Source organism: Elaeis guineensis, chromosome 13 (assembly GCF_000442705.2).
Source record: "Elaeis guineensis isolate ETL-2024a chromosome 13, EG11, whole genome shotgun sequence".
NCBI classification, from domain to species: Eukaryota; Viridiplantae; Streptophyta; class Magnoliopsida; order Arecales; family Arecaceae; genus Elaeis; species Elaeis guineensis.
Window position 1 is genome coordinate 57,543,260 of NC_026005.2, and position 20,998 is coordinate 57,564,257.

The 20,998-nt window shown below is 45.9% G+C and overlaps 1 non-coding gene across 1 annotated transcript; it reads right to left on the reverse strand.

Moving 5' to 3' along the window:
- Window positions 1-19,925: 19,925 nt before the first annotated feature.
- On the reverse strand, window positions 19,926-20,032 carry LOC114913188 (small nucleolar RNA R71). Its single transcript, XR_003799232.1, has one exon. It is a non-coding gene; the product is annotated as a small nucleolar RNA R71 (small nucleolar RNA).
- Window positions 20,033-20,998: the final 966 nt, after the last annotated feature.

Here is a 20,998-nt window from a genome sequence, read left to right on the forward strand (position 1 = left end):
AGTATGTCATCCGCATATAGCATAAGAAAAATGACTACAGAATCAGAAGCCCACTTATAGATGCAAGGCTCTTCTCTATTCCTAATGAAGCTATACATTTTGATCACCTTATCAAAATGCATGTTCCAACTCCTTGACACTTGATTAAGTCCATAAATATATCTTTTCAGCTTGCATACTCGACTCATCTGTGCATGTGAACCTTTCAGATTGTATCATATACACCTTTTCTTCCAGCTTCCCATTAAGAAAACTGATTTTGACATTCATCTATCAGATCTCATAATCTAAGTGTGCAGCGATAGCAAGCATAATCTGAATGGACTTGAGCATTGCCACAAGAAAAAATGTCTTATCATAGTCAATACCATAATGCTGACGGTAACCCTTGATAACTAGATGGGCTTTATAGGTCTCCACCTTCCCATCCGCTCCTCTTTTCCTCTTAAAAATGTATTTACACCCTATGGGTTTTATCCCTTCGGGCGGATCAACCAGTGTCTATACACCATTGATCTTCATGGACTCCATCTCAGACTTCATGGCCTCAAGCCATTTTTAGAAGTCAGGCCTTTGTATGGCCTCCATATAGGTGATCAAATTCTCATCGTTCTCATTAAGTTCGATGGGGTCACCATCTCGGATAAAAAAATCATAGTATCTGTCCGACTGATGCAGTACTCTATCAGATCTTCTTAATGGTGCCTCTACTGATTCTAAATTCGATTCACCAATCAAATCCAATTCTGTGTATGTCTGTCCTCCCACCTCAGAAACTTTATCAAGTTCAATTTTATAGGCATTAGCTCCTTCACCAAGAAACTCCTTTTTCAAAAAGACTGTCCGGTTGTTGACAAATACTTTTTGCTCTACAGTGAGATAGAAGTAGTACCCTTTAGTTTTGTTTAGGTACCCTACGAACAAGCATTTATCGAACTTCGATCCAAGCTTATCTGTCTTTAAATGCTTGACATAAGTTGGACACCCCTAGACCTCAAGGTGTAAGAGTACCGACTTATGTCCAGTCCATATCTTATATGGAGTTTTATTGACAGACTTGCTAAGCACCTTATTTAAAATGTAGCATACAGTTTCTAGAGCATATCTCCAAAAGGAGATTGGCAGACTCGCAAAGCCCTTCATGATTCAGACCATGTCTAACAAGGTATGATTCCTCCTCTCAGACACACTATTATGCTGTGATGTTCTAGGAGGGGTCCAATGTGAAAGAATCCCATTCTCTTCCAGATATGTCAGAAACTCACTGGTGAGGTATTCACCTCCTCGATCTGATCGAAGGATCTTAATACTCTTTTCAGTTTGTTTCTCTACTTCAGTATAGAATTGTTTGAATATTTCAAATGATTCTGACTATGCTTCATAAGCTAGACATATCCATACCTCGATAGGTCGTCTATAAATATAATGAAGTAGTAGTATCCTTCTCTGGCACTTATGTTTCTTGGCCTACATACATCAGTATGTATTAGACCTAGCACATCGTTGACTCTTTCACCTTTTTTCCTAAAAGATGACTTAGTCATCTTACCAACTAGACAAGACTCACAGGTAGATAATGATTCACAATCATCTATCTCAAGGATACATTCCTTGATCAACCTGTCAATCCTATTCTTGTTCACATAACCAAACCTACAATGCTAAAGGTAGGATTCACTGATATTATCTAATTTAGGGTATTTACTAACTGTGTACATTATACTAACAGGCTGTGATATTATATATATGCTATGTTTCAATTGTCTACGTATAATTGTAGTATCATTCATAATGATATCATAAAAATCATCCTTTATTATAAACTTATAACAAAGTTTGGCCAAAAGGCCTACAGAGATAACATTCATAAAAAAGGAGAGACAATAATGATAATCATTTAACAAGACACTACTGGACTTGAAGACAAGCTGCAAAGTTTTCATGGCCAGAACTAGAACAAGACTTCCATCTCCAACGTTAAGGAACCGCTCTCCCTCTTGAAACTTCCTACTTACTGTAGTCCCTACAATAATTTGCATATATTAATAGGACTTTTGGTATCCAAAACCTAGGTAGTAGTATCACAAATAGAGAAATTACAAGGTGTTATCATATAAATACCTTGTGAAGCAACCACTTGCCTCTTTCTCTTGTTCTTAGGCCTATTTGGGTCAAGGGTGGCTATATAAGTAGGATAATTTTTTTTTCAATGACCCAGCTTCTTATAAAAGTACTCTTTCTGGCTCTTGTCAATTTTTGATGGTTTGCTCTGCTTGGGATCGGTGGCATGGGATTTCTACATCTTTTTCTTCTTTCCTCTCCTAGAGAATCAATGTCCTACAAATGAACCTCCCACTAAATTTATTGGCTCTTTCTAGAGCTGGTGATCTTTCTCAAAAGTCTGCAGTAACCCTAGCAAACCAGGGTAGTTTACCACAAGCTTCGTCATTCTATAATGACTGAGAAAGGATAGGTAGGATTTCAGTAGTGAATTGAGGATAGTATCCTTGCCTAACTGTTCATGCAATAGAAAGTCAAGTTTGCTAAGGCATTCAATCTACTCATTCATATATAATACATGATCGGTGATTGAAGCCCCCTCTCGCATATGGATATTGAATACTACGTAGGAGGTTTTATGTCTCTCTGCATCCTCAGGGGTGCTGAAAGACTCATTCAATATTTGAATGATCTCCTCTGGCTGTGCATCTTCAAATTTATGACTAAGTTCATCGTTCATAGCTATCCTCATCATGCAATGCACAGTCGTATGGTCATTGAGCCATTTCATGTAAGTGTCTCTCGCAGTACAAAGAGCATTGGCTGTAGGTTCTCTTCAGGTGCCTGATTCGTAAGAATGTACAAAATCTTCTCATGCTCTAACATAATTTTTGACTTTCGATACCAGCTATCGAAGTTGGGTCCGATGAGCTTGTCGCTGTCCAACAGTGTATGGAGGAATAGTGTATTGGTCATAACTGAAAGGAGAAAATAATGGTCTATTAGTATATGAATTATTTTTAATCCTAAAGATATGCACTTTAGTCTAAAGATTCTCCCACTACTTTTACGGATTGGTAGCCTCTACCTTCAACTCGAGAAATTATACTAATTCTTTAGTGGGTATTAGAATCCATACGGACTGCATTCAGGTCTGAGTGTGGCTCGACAAATCTTAGTACATCCATGGATAGGTTCATAACCAATTATTTTTCCAAATAACTTCTAGCAACAAGTTTTGCCCCAGACTTCCCTTTAGCAGATGTGTGGCGCCTCCACTAAAAATTTTGATTAGGTCGAACCATTAATATGACACATCAAGTGCATCCAACAAATGGATGTCCAGACCCTAGTGTAGCTCGGCCAACCTGAGTATTGATTTGAAGGTATATCATGATGGTCATATGATGAATGACAATTTTAATACATAATAGATACCAGGCGTGTGATGCCTTCAATGCCTATTTGAAATATTAGACTCATTATCACGTACCTTAATGGGAGGCAATGATCAAGTTATCTCATAACTTTATCATTTTATGGATCTAATAATTTAAAAGATTTGATTTCATTGATCTGAGAATAAGAGAAGAAGTTGATCTACAAGCTGCAAATCCTCCCACTGACTTCACTAAGTCATGTAAAGGATTAGGCATAAGCTGATCTAAAGATACCTAAATCAGTCACACTGATTTATCTTAATGGCATGGATCTGAACGAATCAACTAGTGATCTAATCAAAACATAATCTACCATGTTGGTCAGGTAAGTGAGATCAGTAGGAGGGATATATCCTTAACTCACCGTAGATGCATCTAGGTGAATAGCTCCTAATTAAAAATCACTTGATCGAATCTGTCAAACTTATCTTAAACACCAACTGGTTAATTAGTTTCGATTTAGAAAACCAGAAGGTTCGGGCTCAACCACGGAGCCATGATCATGGTCTATTTATAAGGGTCAAATACATGAACTTGATCAAACTACAACTATTGAGATTGATCTAAAAAAATACTGACCTGATCTAATTCAATATTTGATTAGATTTAATCAATTTCTCTACATAATCCATATGTATTTCTAACCCTAGATCTAACCCATTAAAAGGACCTGATTCATGCTAACTCTTGGCTCATCATTTTATGTGGTGTCTTAATGATCTTCAATTCCCAAATCTAGATTATTCAAAACTTAATTCATAATTAAGTATGTGAAACGGATGTTTCAGTCTGTAGAACTATTCTACAAGAGTTTCAGGTAAAGCATACAATATGTTTCAATGCATAAAATCAAATTTTTATAATATGTTTAACAATTAAACATATATAGGTATTGTTGGTGCAAAAATCCGCCTGCGTCGGAGAAGCTGGAGTCGAGGGAGTCGCGGTTGCTGCCGGGACCTGCAAAGGAAGTCTAAACCGGAGGTGGGGTTGCTCTGGCAAGACCCTCCGACGCTCAAGTCAGTTCTCTGCCTCAATAAGAATGGAGTGCTCGAACAAAAATTTTAGCAAAGTTTTGAGATAGAAAATAGAGCTTAAAAAATAATATATCTGGGGCCCCCTTTTATAGGTGAAGGGGGCAGTAGACTGATAGCAATATCTGTAACCGTCTGGCAGTGGGCTGTCCAGGGTCAGGCAGAGTTTGTTGCGAAGAGTAGTGGAGTGGGATCGTGGCTACCGCTGGGATGTGCCACATGGAGTCTGTTGCGGGTAGTGGAACGGCATCCGTTGTCACGACTTGCCAGGGGGTGGGAGGAATCGCATGGTATCCGTCGTAGGGAGTGGAGTAGAATCATGGTCATTATGGTGATCTTCCAGGGAGTGATGGAGCCGTGCGATATCCATCGCAGGAAGTGGAGTAGTATCGTGGCCGTTACTGCGGCCTGCCAGGGAGTGATGGAGCCGCTTAGGATCCGTCGCAGGGAGTGGAGCAGAATCATGGCCGTTACTACGGCCCGCCAGGGGGTCCAGACTTGTCGGCTGAAGTTCGGTTGGAGTATGTAGCTGGAGTCGGAAGCGAAGTCCGGCTCCCGTAGGAGTCCGACCGAAGTCTACCTGCAATTAAAGTCAGGGATGAAGTTTGACTCCCTTAGGAGTCCAGATGAAGTTTACCTGTAAGCGAAGTCGTGGGCGGAGCCCGGCTCCCGTAGGAGTCTGGGCGAAGCCTTCCTGCAGTCGAGGTCGGGTATGAGATCTGGCTCCCGTAGGAGTCTGGATGGAGTCTTCTTGCAGCTGGAGTTGGGGATGAGACCCGGTTCCCGTAGGAGTCTGGGCAGAGTCTTCTTGCACTTAAAGTCAGGTGCGAAGTCCGGCTTCCATAGGAGTCCGGATGAAGTTTACCAGCAGTCGAAGTCGGGGACGAAGCCCGACTCCCATAGGAGTCTGGGTAGAGTCCACCTGCGATTGGCATCGGGGGTGAAGTCCGGCTCCCGTAGGAGTCCGGACGGAGTCTTCCTGCGGTCGAAGTCGGAGATGAGATCTGGCTCCCATAGGAGTCCAGACGGAGTCTGCTTGTGAAGTCGTGGGCGGAGTCCGGCTTCTGTAGGAGTCCGGGCGAAGTCTACCTGCAATTAAAGTCAGGGGCGAAGTTTGGCTCTCGTAGGAGTTCAGACGAAGTTTACCAGCGGTCGAAGTCAGGGATGAAGCCCGGCTCCCGTAGGAGTCCGGGTGGAGTCTTCCCGTGGCCGGAGTTGGAGACGAGATCTGACTCCCGTAGGAGTCCGGATGGAGTTTGCTTGCAGTAGAAGCTGGGGCGAAGTCCGGCTCTCATAGGAGTCCGGACACAGTTCACTTGCGGTTGGCGTCGGGGCCGAAGTCCGGCTCTCGTAGGAGTCTGGACGGAGTCTTCCTGCGGTCGGAGTCGGAGACGAGATCTGGCTCTCGTAGGAGTCCGGACAGAGTCTACTTGTGAAGTCGTGGGCGGAGTCCGGCTCCTGTAGGAGTCCGGGCAAAGTCTACATGCAATTAAAGTCAGAGGCAAAGTCCGGCTCCCGTAGGAGTTCGGACAAAGTTTACCAGCAGTCGAAGTCAGGGATGAAGCCCGGCTCCCATAGGAGTCCGGGCGGAGTCTTCCCATGGCCGGAGTCGGAGACGAGATCTGGCTCTCGTAGGAGTCCGGATGGAGTCTGCTTGTGAAGTCGTGGGCGGAGTCCGGCTCCCGTAGGAGTCCGGGCGAAGTCTACCTGTAATTAAAGTCAGGGACGAAGTCCGGCTCCCGTAGGAGTTCGGACAAAGTTTACCAACGATCGAAGTCAGGGACGAAGCCCGGCTCTCGTAGGAGTCTGGGCGGAGTCTTCCCGTGGCCGGAGTGGGAGACGAGATCTAGCTCCCGTAGGAGTCCGGATGAAGTTTGCTTGCAGTAGAAGCTGGGGGAGAAGTCCGGCTCCTGTAGGAGTCCGGACGCAGTTCACTTGCGATTGGCGTCAGGGGCGAAGTCCGGCTCCCGTAGGAGTCCGGACGGAGTCTTCCTGCGGTCGGAGTCAGAGACGAGGTCTGACTCCCGTAGGAGTCCGGACGTCGTGAAGAATCCGATCGACACTGGTGGGATCCTGTCCGTCGGCAAAACTTGAGAGTGTGGTGGAGGCTCGGCCGCCTGGGAGGTTTGAAGAGACGTTGTCGGAGGTCAAAAGTCAGTTGGATCCCCGGAGGGTCACTCCCGTCATGAACTTCGGCTGGGGGGTATTTTATACCCAACACCAGTCCCCCTACTTTCGAGTTCAAATTTCGAATGAAGAAAGTACAGAGAAATTTTCGCAGCCAAAGTTGTCTCCTTGAATCCTGTGCATGATCGCCCCCAGTTATTTTGACATTAAATTCATGCGTGCTGGAGTCTTTTCGAATCAGGGCGATTCGAAGGGACCCTTCAGAATTTCTGCTTGTATGTTGGCCCAGGTACGGCATAGTAATGGCTCCGTCAGCTGTCAGTCGCTTTTAGCCGCCTGCCGTGGTGAGTGGGACACGTGTCGAGCGCGGGTCGACCTGGGGGGATTCACGATCATTATGGCATCGGATCCCAGGGTCTATTTAAACCGGCCCTTCCGCCTGAAAGTTCCATCGATGTCCGCCTTTTCTTTGAGAGCCCTAACCCTCCTTGGTGTCTTCTTTGGCCCTAGGCGTCCTTCGAGTCATCCCTGTCCTCGCCCCTCTGCATCCTTCAGAGCGATCTTGGTTAGTCCCAGAACCATCATTTCTCTTCTTGCCATTTAGGGGCCTTTTCTCCTCCATTTTCTTCTGTCGCATTCCTCTGATTTGGTCTCCCGTAACCCCTCGTCCCTTGTCCCACCTGATTTCTCCGGGATCTTTAGGGTCTTCATTTGAAATCATTCGAAATATCTTCCGACACCTCCGTCTCTAGTGATTCCGGAAGTTCTTCCGCCTCAGCCCCCCAGGACCCCCATTCTATAGATGAACCCACATCTGGGGCTGGGCTTTGCCCAATTTTTACGTCGGATGCCATTCTCTGCTCCCTGACTCCGGATGAACTCCTACTGATAAGGGTTCAGTATGGAGTTCCTCGGAGTACGATCTGGAGCTTCCTGGCCCCTCCGACCGGGCTAACACTCCACCCGATCGTTTCTGCCTGTATCAGGAGGCCTTCCGTGTCGGACTCTGGCTTCCACTTCCGTCCTTTGTCATCGCCTTTTTCCGCTACTTAGATATCTCTTTAGCTTCAGTTGCTCCGAATTTCTTTAGGTTTTTGATAGGGTTCCTTTCCCTTTGCCATGTAGTTGAAGTTCAGCCATCCCTTTCTTTGTTTAGATATTTTTACACCTTCAAGCGTCACCCTTCGGCGAAGGACTAGTGGTATTTCTCCCCCCAATTTGGCAAGAAGGGATTGCTGAAAGGTGCTCCCTCTTCAATCCACAACTGGAAGGGGAAATACCTCTTCGTCCACTGCCCGACTTTGAGGCTGGGCCTGCCCCCTTGGGGCTCTCTGAGGGACTCTGTCTGCCAGGCTCCCAGCCTGGGGGAGGATGACCTTCAGGCCACCCGGAAGCTTCTTGACTATTCCGCTCCTTCCCTTTCCAACCTTCTGAAGGAGCAATTTTTGTTCAACATCGGCTTGAGCCCGTAGAATCCTGCGAGTATTCCATCTTTTCTTTTCTCTTCTTTTCTTCTACCCTTCTTCTTTTTCTTTCTTTTTCTTCTTCTTCTTTTTTTTTTTGTGTGTCACTTCTCTCTTTTTCACCCCATTGCTGATTTTTGATTTTTTTTTTTCAGGAATGGACGCCGAAGCAGCACGGATGCTCACCAGGGGCCTCAAGGCCCACAAAAGAAAAGGTGCCACGGCCTCCGGATCAGCAAAGAAGGCCAGAGTGGAGGAGACGAGCTCGGTCGCGCCTATCCAGGTGGCTCCCGCGGTCGAAGTTCCTTCGGACGCCGAACCACCAGCCCCCCGGGCTTCTTCAAGGAGTCCACCGATTGGGGCTCCCATTTCGGGGGTCCGTTCTACGGAGGCGCCCGGAGTCGAGAGGGGGAGGAGAAGGAAGTCGGTGGCCCGCAGGGTGAGTAGCCGTCGAGCCACCGTTGAAGAGTCCCTTGGTTCTGAAGAAGAGCTGGAGAATCCCTTCAATGACAGGGACTTGATCAAGCGGTTGATCAACGGCTGCATTCTGCCTGAAGTCGTCTAAAGGATTGACCACACCGATCCTGAGCAGCAGGTTTGGGACTCCCTAGGGTCTTTTCTTGAGGTAAACAAATCTTCATTTAATTGGCTTACCGACCCTTGTTCTGATCCCCTAGCCGTCCTTGCAGATTGGGCACCAGCTCCTTGCCAATATCAAGGCGACGAATCGGGCGAGGAGGGATGCCATCCAGGTGAAGGAGCATCGTCAGGCCAGAATCGTCCATCTCGAAGAGAAGGCAACCGAGGTAGTCACCCTCCAAGAGGCCCTGGAGAGAGAAAAATAGGCTCGAGAGGAAGAGAAGCAGACCTTGGAGGAGACGGTGAGAAAGGCGGAGGCCGAGGTTGCCAATTTGGTGGAGCAGATTTCAGTCCTGGTCTCGGAGGCCAGAGTTCTTGCGGTGGAGGAGTTTAAGGCCTCTGCGGAGATGAGGGACCTGAACGTCAGATTTGACCAAGAAGCATTCATCAAGGGGTTCGAGCTCTACCAGGAGAAGGTGGTCAGAAAATTTCTCGAGCTCCATCTCAGCTTCTTGGGTGAGGAGTCTGAAGATGAGGCCGGTCCCTCTCCTGCTGCTACTGCTGCCGCAGCCCCCCTTCCAGGGACACCGAGCTCCCCAACTCCTACTGCAGAGGTCTGAGACCTCCGACCTTGTATTTTTCTTTTGCCATAATTTTTCCTTTCCTTTTTGTCTTTTAGAAACATTCAATCAATAAAGTTAAATTTCTCATCGTGGATGGCTTCTCTTTTCTTCCTTCCTCCTTTTTGTTTTCCTTTCTGCAATGAGACGCGCCTTGACGCTTTTGTCTCCCGATGGTAGTATCCTGCCGAAGCACTTCCCCTACCCCAGGGGATTCCGCTGAAGTCCACGATCCAGCAGCTGAAGAAGGAAGTTCTTCATTTGACAAAAAGGTCGAAGAAGATAGAAGGTGAGCTTCGCAGGTTGAGGAAGAGTCACTCTGAAGCCACCGCAGAGGCCACCCGCTTTCGGAATCTTCACGTGAAGGGGATCAGGGAGTACAGTCGGAGGAAGGCGAACTTCGCAAAGGAGCTTAAGGAACACAAGAAACACGCCAGTGATCGAATTTGGGCTCAAGCTGCCAAGATCAGTTCTCTCAGAGTGGAGCTGTCGGCTGCACAGGGGAGGATTGGCCAGTTGGAAGGAGGTTCATCCCGGCTCTTGGCTCGGGCCGACGGCGACCGGGAGTGGTCGAAGAAGGTCTCCGACCTTCAGCAGTAGCTTCAGGATGCCGAGGCAGGCTACGACGCACATCGAGCCGGCTGGCATAGGCAGGTGGATGAATACAAAGGGAGGCTCAGGGTGGCAACCGATGAAGTTGCCCGTCTTCAAGGGCAGCTGGCTGGCAGGGCTCAACTCACTTCTGTCTGGAATTCCAGCAAACTCCAATCCCTGAGGAGAACCACAGAAGAGCTTTCTATCACCCTTGGAGGGAGGACGGCCGAGCTGCAGCAATTGAAGATCCAGCTGGCATGTGAGCAGCAGGCTGTCAAGGAATCGGAGGTAGAATCCGAGGTCCTTAGAAAGAGGCATCGAGAGGCAGAGAACGAAAGCCAGCGACTCCGTCGGGTGTTCCAGGACATGCTGCTGAAAAAGAGAGAGCTAGAAGAAGAAGTTGAAAATCTGAGGCAGTCCTTGATAAGGAGTGAAGTAGATAATTCGAGGTCGGAAGGAGCAGAGCTTCCCTAGGGCTCTTTTTGGCCTTCCATCTTTCCATGCATATATTTTCTCTTTTGTTGTTTTGTTTTATTCTTGTGGTTTTGTTTTTCTTCCTTTAGCCTTCTGGGCTTCGTGGTGTATATTTCGCAAATGAAATGAAAAGGGAATTTCATGTTACCTCGTCCATGTATTGTATTAAATTATCGTCCACTGAACTTCTTTTGTCTTTTGACTTATCCGACGTTGACGTCGTTTGGAGGTGCCCAGTCGTCGCTACGCTGATTTGCTTTTCTTGTCGTCCATGGCCGTAGGCTCGATGGTTCGAACTCCGCATTACCTCGAGGGGGTCATTATTTTCTTGACCTGTGTCGAGAGCCTTCTTAGAGGCCAGGGATGTTTGGTAGGAACTTCTCGTCTTTGTTGAGACGAGGCTCCCTAGGTCTTTGGTGTAGTTTATTTTTCATCTGTAGCCGATGTAATTCATCGCTTTTCTTTTTAGTTTTTCTCCTCTTTTTTGAGCGAGCATCCTCCCCTTGTTTTTTGTGGGGTCGCGTAGAAGTGTAGAGGTGCCATTGAGGGGACTTTTCCCTTTATCCAATTTTGTTGGGCAGCCGAGTTTTTGTCATCGTCGGGATGAGATTCTCCTTATGTTCTTGACGTAGTCGATCTCAGCTCAGGTTAGGATGAGGTTCTCCTCCTGTTCCCAACGGGGCTGTGGAGGCACATAAATGTTGTTGCGAGGGCCTCTCCCCCCATCCGGTCTAAAAGAATCGGATCTTCGACTTTGCTCATGTCGGGATGAGGTTCTCCTCCTGTTCCTTACATGACTGTGGGGGCACATTAGGACGTTGTAGGGCCTCTCCCCCCGTCCGGTCTAAAAGAACCGGGCCTTTGACTTTGCTCATGTTAGGGTGAGGTTCTCCTCCTGTCCCTAACATGGCTATGGGGGCGCATAAGGGTGTTGTAAGGCCTCTCCCCCCATCCGGTCTAAAAGAATCGGGCCTTTGACTTTGCTCATGTCAGGACGAGGTTCTCCTCCTGTTCCTAACATGGCTGTGGGGGTGCATAAGGGCGTTGTAAGGCCTCTCCCCCCATCCGGTCTAAAAGAACCGGGCCTTCGACTTTGCTCATGTTAGGGCAAGGTTCTCCTCCTGTCCCTAATATGGCTGTGGGGGCACATGTGGGCACTGTTTGGCCTCTCCCCCCATCCGGTCTAAAAGAATCAGGCCTTCATTTTTCTCATGTTAGGATGAGGTTCTCCTCCTGTTCCTAACATGACCATGGGGGCACCTAAGGGCCGTTATATGGGCCTCTCCCCCGATCCGATCTTAAAATAATCAGACTTTCATTTTGCTTATGTTAGGACGAGGTTCTCCTCCTGTTCCTAACATGACCATGCTTTGATTGTTTGAAGGGGTTATCCCCGGTCGTGACAAGTCCATGCCAAAAGGGAAAGACATGCAAGGTCGAAAGGAATTTTGATTCAAAGTAAAGTCGTTAGTAATACATTTACAGATTTTTCAAGTCCCATGGTCGTGGTAGGTCTGCTTCTCCTTGAGGTCCTCTGACGATGGAGTTGATGGTCCCGATTGGAGGCCGATCTCCAGGCTGTTCTTCCCTCCTCGGCGGTTCAGGTTGTGGCAGGGCCCTTGGCCGATCCTCTCTGCCCTCAGGTCGACGTCGAATGAACCTGTCGAGCCGACCTCGTCTGATGAGCTCCTCGATCTCATCTCGAAGTTGAATGCACTCCTCTGTATCGTGGCCGTGGTCACGATGGTAGAGGCAGAACTTGTTGGGGTTGCGCTTTCCGGGGTGCATGCGCATCCTCTCTGGCCTAGGGAGCTGCTCTCTGACCTCCATCAGCACCTGGGTTTTCAATGTGTTGAGGGGGGCATAGTTGCGGAACCTTCCTGGGGGAGAGCCCCGCCGAGCTCGACGGTCCGGGCTTCCCTGCCTGCATTCTCGAGGAGGGGTCTGGGCACGCTTGTGCCCGAGAGGAGTTCGAGAATGTGGCCGAGCTTCTCTCGACCCTTTTTTGACTGTGGGCTTACTCGAGTCTCCCGCCTGCCGCTCTCTCACGGTCTCCTCATCCTTCATTTTGAAGGCTTCTTCCACTCGGGCGTACCCTTCGGCCCGAGCCAACAGATCAGCAAAATCCCTGGGGTACTTCTTCTCCAGGGAGAACAAAAGGTCATTCTTCTGAAGGCCGCCCTTTAGAGCGGCCATTGCTACCGACTGGTCCAAGTTCCGGACCTCCAGTGCGGTGACATTGAAACGGTTGATGTAGGCTTGAATGGACTCCCCCTCCCTCTGCTTGATATTGATGAGGGACTCCGAACCCTTCCGGAGGCACCGGCTACTGACAAAATGGGCCACAAATTGGTGGCTCATCTGATCGAAGAAAAAGATGGTACCCGACTTCAGCACCGAGTACCAGTTTCTCGCCGCTCCCTTCAAGGTGGATGGGAAGGCTCAGCATAGAATGGCATCGGGTACACCATGAAGCAGCATCATCGTCCGGAAGGCCTCCAGATGATCAACCGGGTCTGAAGTCCCATCGTAGCTTTCAAACTGGAGGAGTTTGAAGTTTGGCGGGATCGGTTCCTGCATGATCATTTGAGAAAAGGGAGGGTCAGTACAAATATCCTCACCATAAGCGGGGGGAGTGTGGTGGAGTTCTTCGATCCGTCGGTTCATCTCCTGGAGCCTCCGGTCCAGAAAATTCTCACGACTATGGGTCTCGAGGGTCCTCTGGCAGAATGGGGGTAGAGATCTTTCATGGGTGGAGTCGTGGTTAGATTGGGGGCTTTCCATCCTTGGATTCATCTTTTCGGGAAAGACTGGGCGGCTGGCCCAAGTGGCCCATCCCACTGTCGGATTTTGGAGTTCTGACGATGCTCTTTCCGGCCGCACTGATGCCTACAGCTGCTGCTGCTGTTGCATGGCCTGCACAGCTTCAGTGAGGCCCCTAACCTGCTGCACCAGTAGGTCGAATTGCTCCACGCCAACCACCATTGCCGGAGGAGGAGGTAGAGGCTGGGAGACTGGAGGCGAGGTCGGAGCCTGTGATCTGGCCGCGGAGGCCGTGGATCGCCGTGTGGATGCTTTGCGGGGAGGCATCGGGCGAAGATCAAGTGGGGGAAGGAGGTGTGGATGTCGGAGAAGATGACCAGAGGCAGTCCCGTTGAGCGCTCCTTTAAGAACAAGGGTACTGTGAAGACACTCCCTTCCTCTAGCGCCAATTCTGTTGGTGCAAAAATCTGCCTGCATCGGAGAAGCTGGAGTCGAAGGAGTCGCAGTCACCGCTGGGACCTGCAAAGGAAGTCTAAACTGGAGGTGGGGTTACTCCGGCAAGACCCTCCGACGCTCAAGTCAGTTCTCTGCCTCAACAAGAATGGAGTGCTCGAATGAAAATTTTAGCAGAGTTTTGGAATAGAAAATAGAGCTTAGAGAATAACGTATCTGGGGCCCCCTTTTATAGGCAGAGGGGGCAGCAGACTGATAGCGATATCTGTAACCGTCTGGCAGTGGGCTGCCTAGGGTCAGGTGGAGTTTGTTGCGAAGAGTAGTGGAGTGGGATCGTGGCTACCGTCGGGACATGCCACGTGGAGTCTGTTGCGGGTAGTGGAACGACGTCTGTTGTCGCGACTTGCCAGGGGGTGGGAGGAATCGCGCGGTATCCGTCGTAGGGAGTGGAGCAGAATCATGGTCATTACGGCGATCTGCCAGGGAGTGATGGAGCTGTGTGATATCCGTCGTAAGAAGTGGAGCAGTGTCGTGGCCGTTACTGTGGCCTGTCAGGGAGTGATGGAGCCACTTAGGATCCACCGAAGGGAGTGGAGCAGAATCATGGCCGTTACTACGGCCCGCCAGAGGGTCCAGACTTATCGGCTGAAGTTTGGTTGGAGTCTGTAGCTGGAGTCGAAAGTGAAGTTCAGCTCCCGTAGGAGTCCGACAGAAGTCTACCTGCAATTAAAGTCAGGGATGAAGTTCGGCTCCCTTAGGAGTCCAGACGAAGTTTACCTATAAGCGAAGTCGTGGGCGGACCCCGACTCCTGTAGGAGTCCGAGCGAAGCCTTCCTGTAGTCGAGGTCGGGGACGAGATCCGGCTCCCGTAGGAGTCCGGATGGAGTCTTCTTGCAGTCAGAGTTGGGGACGAGACCTGGTTCCCGTAGGAGTCTGGGCAGAGTCTTCCTGCACTTAAAGTCAGGTGCGAAGTCTGACTCCCGTAGGAGTTCGGATGAAGTTTACCAGCAGTCGAAGTCGGGGATGAAGCCCAGCTCCCATAGGAGTCCGGGCGGAGTCCACCTGCGATTGGCGTCGGGGGTGAAGTCCGGCTCCCGTAGGAGTCCGGACGGAGTCTTCCTGCGGCCGAAGTCGGAGATGAGATCTGGCTCCCGTAGGAGTCTGGACGGAGTCTGCTTGTGAAGTCGTGGGTGGAGTCTGGCTCCTGTAGGAGTCCGGGCGAAGTCTACCTGCAATTAAAGTCAGGGGCGAAGTCCGGCTCCCGTAGGAGTCCGGACGAAGTTTACCAACGGTCGAAGTCGGGGACGAAGCCCGATTCCTGTAGGAGTCTAGGCGGAGTCTTCCCATGGTCGGAGTCAGAGACGAGATCTGGCTCCCGTAAGAGTCCGGATGGAGTTTGCTTGCAGTAGAAGCTAGGGGTGAAGTCCGGCTCCCGTAGGAGTCCGGACGTAGTTCACTTGCGATTGGCGTCGGGGGTGAAGTCTCGTAGGAGTCCAGATGGAGTCTTCCTACGGTCAGAGTCGGAGATGAGATCTGGCTCCCGTAGGAGTCCGGACGGAGTCTGCTTGTGAAGTCATGGGCGGAGTTCGGCTCCCGTAGGAGTCCGGGCGAAGTCTACCTGCAATTAAAGTCAGGGGCGTAGTTCGGCTCCCGTAGGAGTCCGGACAAAGTTTACCAGCGGTCGAAGTCGGAGACGAAGCCCGACTCCCGTAGGAGTCCGGGCGGAGTCTTCCCGTGGCCTGAGTCGGAGACGAGATCTGGCTCCCGTAGGAGTCCGGACGGAGTCTGCTTGTGAAGTCGTGGGCGAAGTCCGGGTGAAGTCTACCTGCAATTAAAGTCAGGGGCGAAGTCTGGCTCCCGTAGGAGTCCGGACAAAGTTTACCAGCGGTCGAAGTCGGGGATGAAGCCCAGCTCCCATAGGAGTCCAAGCGGAGTCTTCCCATGGCCGGAGTCAGAGACGAGATCTGGCTCCCGTAGGAGTCCGGACGGAGTTTGCTTGCAGTAGAAGCTGGGGGCGAAGTCCAGCTCTCGTAGGAGTCCGGATGCAGTTCACTTGCGATTGGCATCGGGGGCGAAGTTTGGCTCCCGTAGGAGTTCGGACGGAGTCTTCCTGCAGTCGGAGTCGGAGATGAGATCCGGCTCCCGTAGGAGTCCGGACGTCGCGAAGAATCCGGTCAACACTGGCGGGGTCCTGTCCGTCGGCAAAACTTGGGAGTGTGGCGGAGGCTCGGCCGCCTGGGAGGTTTGAAGAGACATTGTCGGAGGTCGAAAGTCAGTTGGATCCCCGGAGGGTCACTCCCGTCACGAGCTTCGGCTGGGGGGTATTTTATACCCAACAGGTATGATCTAAACTTCATACATACATCTCATGGATCATGACAACCTTTAGATTTATACCATTTACATTATATGTAACATACAATTCAGAGCTAAAATAATTTTATATCTGAATTTTATTCTATTGTAATAAATCATAAATCACTTTAGATTCAATCTAAATATATTTATGATCAAAATAATATATAAAAATCTATTCGCTTTTTTTCTTCATGAAATCAGATCACAATGACACCCCTACACGTCATAAGAGAACACATCGAATAGATAAAAGAGAGATTAATCTTTTCAATTTTCTATGATTGGATGATCAAGTGATCTCATCAATCCAAGTACTAGGCTACTAAGATCTAAAATCTAATTTCATATATAATTACATCAATATGTAATTGTTGATAAAACTATTTTATATCATGAACATATCCTTGATCTTATCAATTATGTTCTTCATCTAATCTAATTATATTTAATGTATCATATACATCATATTATATCTGAAATATATTTTATACTGATTATAAAATATCAATTTTAGATTTGATATCATATAAAAAATTAATTAGATACAAAAATAAATGCATAAGAAATAAATTTCTGATAAAATCTATTTTCACGTAGTGCTGAATTTTGATGTGATTCAAATCTAAATATCTATCAAAATGGATCAAATTTAGATCTAAAATAAACCCCACTTCATAAAAAAATAATAATATTAAAATTTTATTAAAATAAATTTAAAATATATTTTAATTTACGTTGCTATTCCATCAGAAATTCAGTAACAGTAGAATTCTGTTATAATAGACTTATAACAATCTCAATCAATCATTGATTAGGCACCTCTAATCTAATCAAAATTAGATAAAAAATTTTATATAAATAGATTTAAATCAGATTTAATATTTTATAAAATATTTTAATTAAATTTTATATAATTTTTTTAAAAAAATTCTATCATGCATGTATATATTTCAAACCTGCTCTGATACCAATTGAAAGGAAGGGAATCATTTCCCTCCAAAATGCACAGGTTGCATCTAAAATTTTTTTCTAATATTCTACTTATTTAAAGATCAAATTCTTATCTGAATTATAGTGAAATCAGAGATCAAATCTTAAATTATCTGATATAAACCTTCGTGAAGGCCTGCATGTGCAGACCCTCTACTTCGCATGCACGCCAGACACCGCAGGAAAGCGGGATGAACTCTAATCCAATTATCTGCGCAACATAATCAATTGAGGGATGAGATGTGCTAGTGTGACTCCTCAAACCAGTAGGTGAGACATCCAAAGAAACCCCACGCCCAAAGGAAGAGGGGTGGCAACAAGGGGAGAGGCCAAAAAAAGGTAGGGACCTCTCTCTCTTCTCACGCCTCTCTCTCTCTTTCTCTCTTCTCTTAATCTGATTTATTTGGTATTTTCTATGCATCCACAGGTAGAGACCCTGTTTATTTATTGATAATTTTTATGACCCAATGAGAGTAGGACTTCTAACTCAAATCTGATTTGAATTGGTCCAATACTCATGAAAGAAGGATTCCTACATGAGATAGAATTGCCATCACTTATGACATCCACTTTGCACCCACTCTCACACCCACTTAAGATGCCCCAAATAAGCACCAAATTAAGTTTTGGTCATCCTTCATGAGGGGGTATTCTCAGTACAAGTGGGAATACTCATATCTCATCCAAAATAGGTCCAATTCGAATCCGATTCGAAGCTGGTTCAAAATAATTTCAAAAGACTGTCAATCCCAAACTCTTTAAGACTTTTGTACCAAATCTAACTTAAATTTTAGAGTTATTTAAGTCTAATTAATTTAAATCTAATCTAAAATTAATTAGCACTTAAATCTAATCCTTCATATGCTCCATGGATCATAGATCAGAAATTGTTCATCCCCGAGATCGAACCTGAATCTCAAGTGTAGTGCTAGCCAGACACAGTCAACTCTTCAATCCTGTTTGACCCATAACTTAATTCTCAATCAAGTTAGCTTATATGTTCAATCAAGTCTAGTACTTTCAAATTGGACATATAAACAAAGACCAATTTCTTCTTACTTTGTCTGACTTGTGTGCGTAACTCCATAGGTTCAAATACTAATCGGTAGCACAGGAACCAATTTCTACACTAATCGAAATACCATCTAGCAATAATTTTTGATGTCCAAATAGGTTAAATTATCATAAAAAAATATTTTAGAATCCATACACATGGTTACTACATAATTCATCTTTTTGACCCTGAATGCTCTAGGGTGGTCTTAGGTTAACTGTCAACCGAGATTGCTTCATCCATATTGTATTTCAATCTTTCAAATCCATCTCATAGATTATCCTGATCAAAGTTTTACTAAATTAAAATAGAACAATACATCAACTCTAATAATCTGGAGGGGTCAATCCCATCTTGATCCACACACAGACTTCATGAGTACTTGACTATACCCAGTAGCCTTCCGTCACTGCATTAGAAATCCAGATAGTTCGGCACCAAAATGTAGTGAGTTGCTTGCAAGTCACTATGGTGATCTCAAGTTTGAAAGATACTTATACCTATATATTTCACGAGCAGCTCTTGATAGTAGAATGCTCAACAGGTGAGTTACTTATTTAGTGACGATGTATCCCTATATCTCACCTGTATGCCATACCAGTGTCACCACACTCCTTGGTTAAGAGGATAACCAACCTATATGGTACACAATAACCTCCACTCGATAAACATTATCATTCCATAATGATGTATTATTTGGTCGTGAACATGTTTAAGAACTATACGATAAATCCTCTCTTTGTTGTACACTAGCATAGTTCTTGGGACTTCATCACAGTACAAGAGTTCAAGGAAGATGTTACTTTGTGATGAAAAATATTAGAATAATTTTTATTCATTAAATAATAATTCATATACAAGGATGAACTCAATTATCAAATGATTAATTTTAGAACATAATTTCCAACATCATCATCCTTTCTTGGCTCACAAACCACCATCCTTTATATTATACTAACCTAAGTTTTTAATCTAAAATCAATTAGACATTGACCCCTAAGGACTCTCGAGCTCAATGGGATAAGAAACCCTAAGAGTTGGATCAGATTAGGGTTAGTTATTTTAACTGGTGTCTAGGCAAGTAGTTCAGGGATAAAATTTTGAAGAAAGGTGGTTCTTTAATTGATTTTGATTTCTGGTCTGATCAACTTAGTTGGTATCTAAGAAAAATAATGGGGAGACCCCCACCAACCTTACACTTACTTGGCCAGTTGGATGGCTGATCTTTTACCTAAAGTACTCAAAAGTGATCTTGGAATAGTTAGGAGCTGTCAAGTTAGGAGCTGTCTAGATCTAGGATAACACTTAGCTAGGATTAATTGCAAAATTTGCTTGCTATTGAAAATTTTAATCTAATTAAAAACATTCTTCTCTATCGTCTCTAGATTTAGGACTCCTTAGGCCCTTTTCTTTAGAACTCTTTTCTCTCTTTCTTCTCCTTTTCTTCTCTTCTCTTTCAAAAAAAAAAAAACTTGTTGAAATTTGAACTCGGTTTGATCTTGTCATGTTAGGATGCCGATCATTACAATCTGATTTATACCCACTAGATCTAGAACTAAAAAAAATGATCAGAACAAATTGAGTCAAAACCATAGATCCAACCAAAAGACTAACCCACCACGGCAATTGAAGGAGTACTTTACTCCTTCAACATACACCTACTCACCATGTATCTAGCCTCCTCCTGTGGAAGCAGTACAATATGAATCAAGTCCAGCATTATTCAAATACTACCATCTTTCTATGGACTATCGAATGAGGATCCTTACAAATACTTAGACGAATTTCTTAAGATATGCTCTACTGTCAAAATTCAAAATTTCTCTGATGATGCCCTTAGGTTAAAATTGTTCCCATTTTCTCTTAAGGATAAGGCCAAGTATTGGCTAAACTATTTAGATTTTATAACCATTTCAATCTGGGATCAACTTCAGAGAGAATTTTTCAAGAAGTACTTCTCCATAAGAAAGATAAATCAAATTAGAAAAGTCATTACCAATTTTTTCCAGATGGATGGAAAAATATTCCACGAGACTTGGGAGAGACTCAAAGACTTAATCCACAAATGCCCACACCATGTCATACATAAATGGCAACTAGTCCAGTGCTTTTATGATGTTCTATCAGAAAAGCACTAATAGATGGTTGATGCCTCGTGTGGAGGAACATTTATGCTCAAAAATGAACATGAGACTTGGCAACTATTTGAGACTGTTAGCAAAAAATTTCTACACCATATGTCTACCGCCCATAGAGACCCTCCCATGATTGGATCAAAAAGAGATGGGATTTATGAGGTAGGCCATTCCATAGATATCTACAGCAAGATAGATAAATTGTCACAAAAACTCAGCAAGGTGGATGAATTGACACAAAAACTTGATCGACTATTGCAAGTCGGGCAGATCACCTCTTCCCAATCCACACAAGTCCAAGATGTCTGTGCCATTTGTTCAAGCCTAATCCATTTCATTACTGAATGTCCAGCTGCATCTCAATTTTTTGAGTTCGTACACGAGCAAGTCCAGCAAGCTCAAGCCCAACCAGCTTGTAGACCAAGAAACGATCCATATTCAAATACATACAACCCTAGTTGGAAAAACCACCTGAATTTTTTCTAGAGACCACAACTAGGGGCTGGCCTTGCGATGCCTACACCTAACTATTAGGATCTGACATAAAGGCAAGGACCATACTACCAAAATGCCCTGCAACCTTCCACTACTGCACATAGATCAGCTTTTGAGGAGAAGGTCTTGAAAGTGTTGGAATGATTGGAAGTCAATATCCAAACCCTTCACTCCCACATGTAATCCATTGCTAAGCTAGAGGCCCAAATAGGTCAATTAGCTACAGCTTTCAATAGAAGAGAGGAGGAAAAACTGTCCAGCCAACCCATAAGCAACCCTATGAGGTAGTATATGGCTGAAATCTTGAATGTCCATGAAATCGTTTCCAAGCAAGCTAAATCTGTGATGACCCTTAGAAGAGGAAACATTTTAGAACAGCCAGAAAGAGCCAATACGTCAGGAACCCAAACTCAGACCAA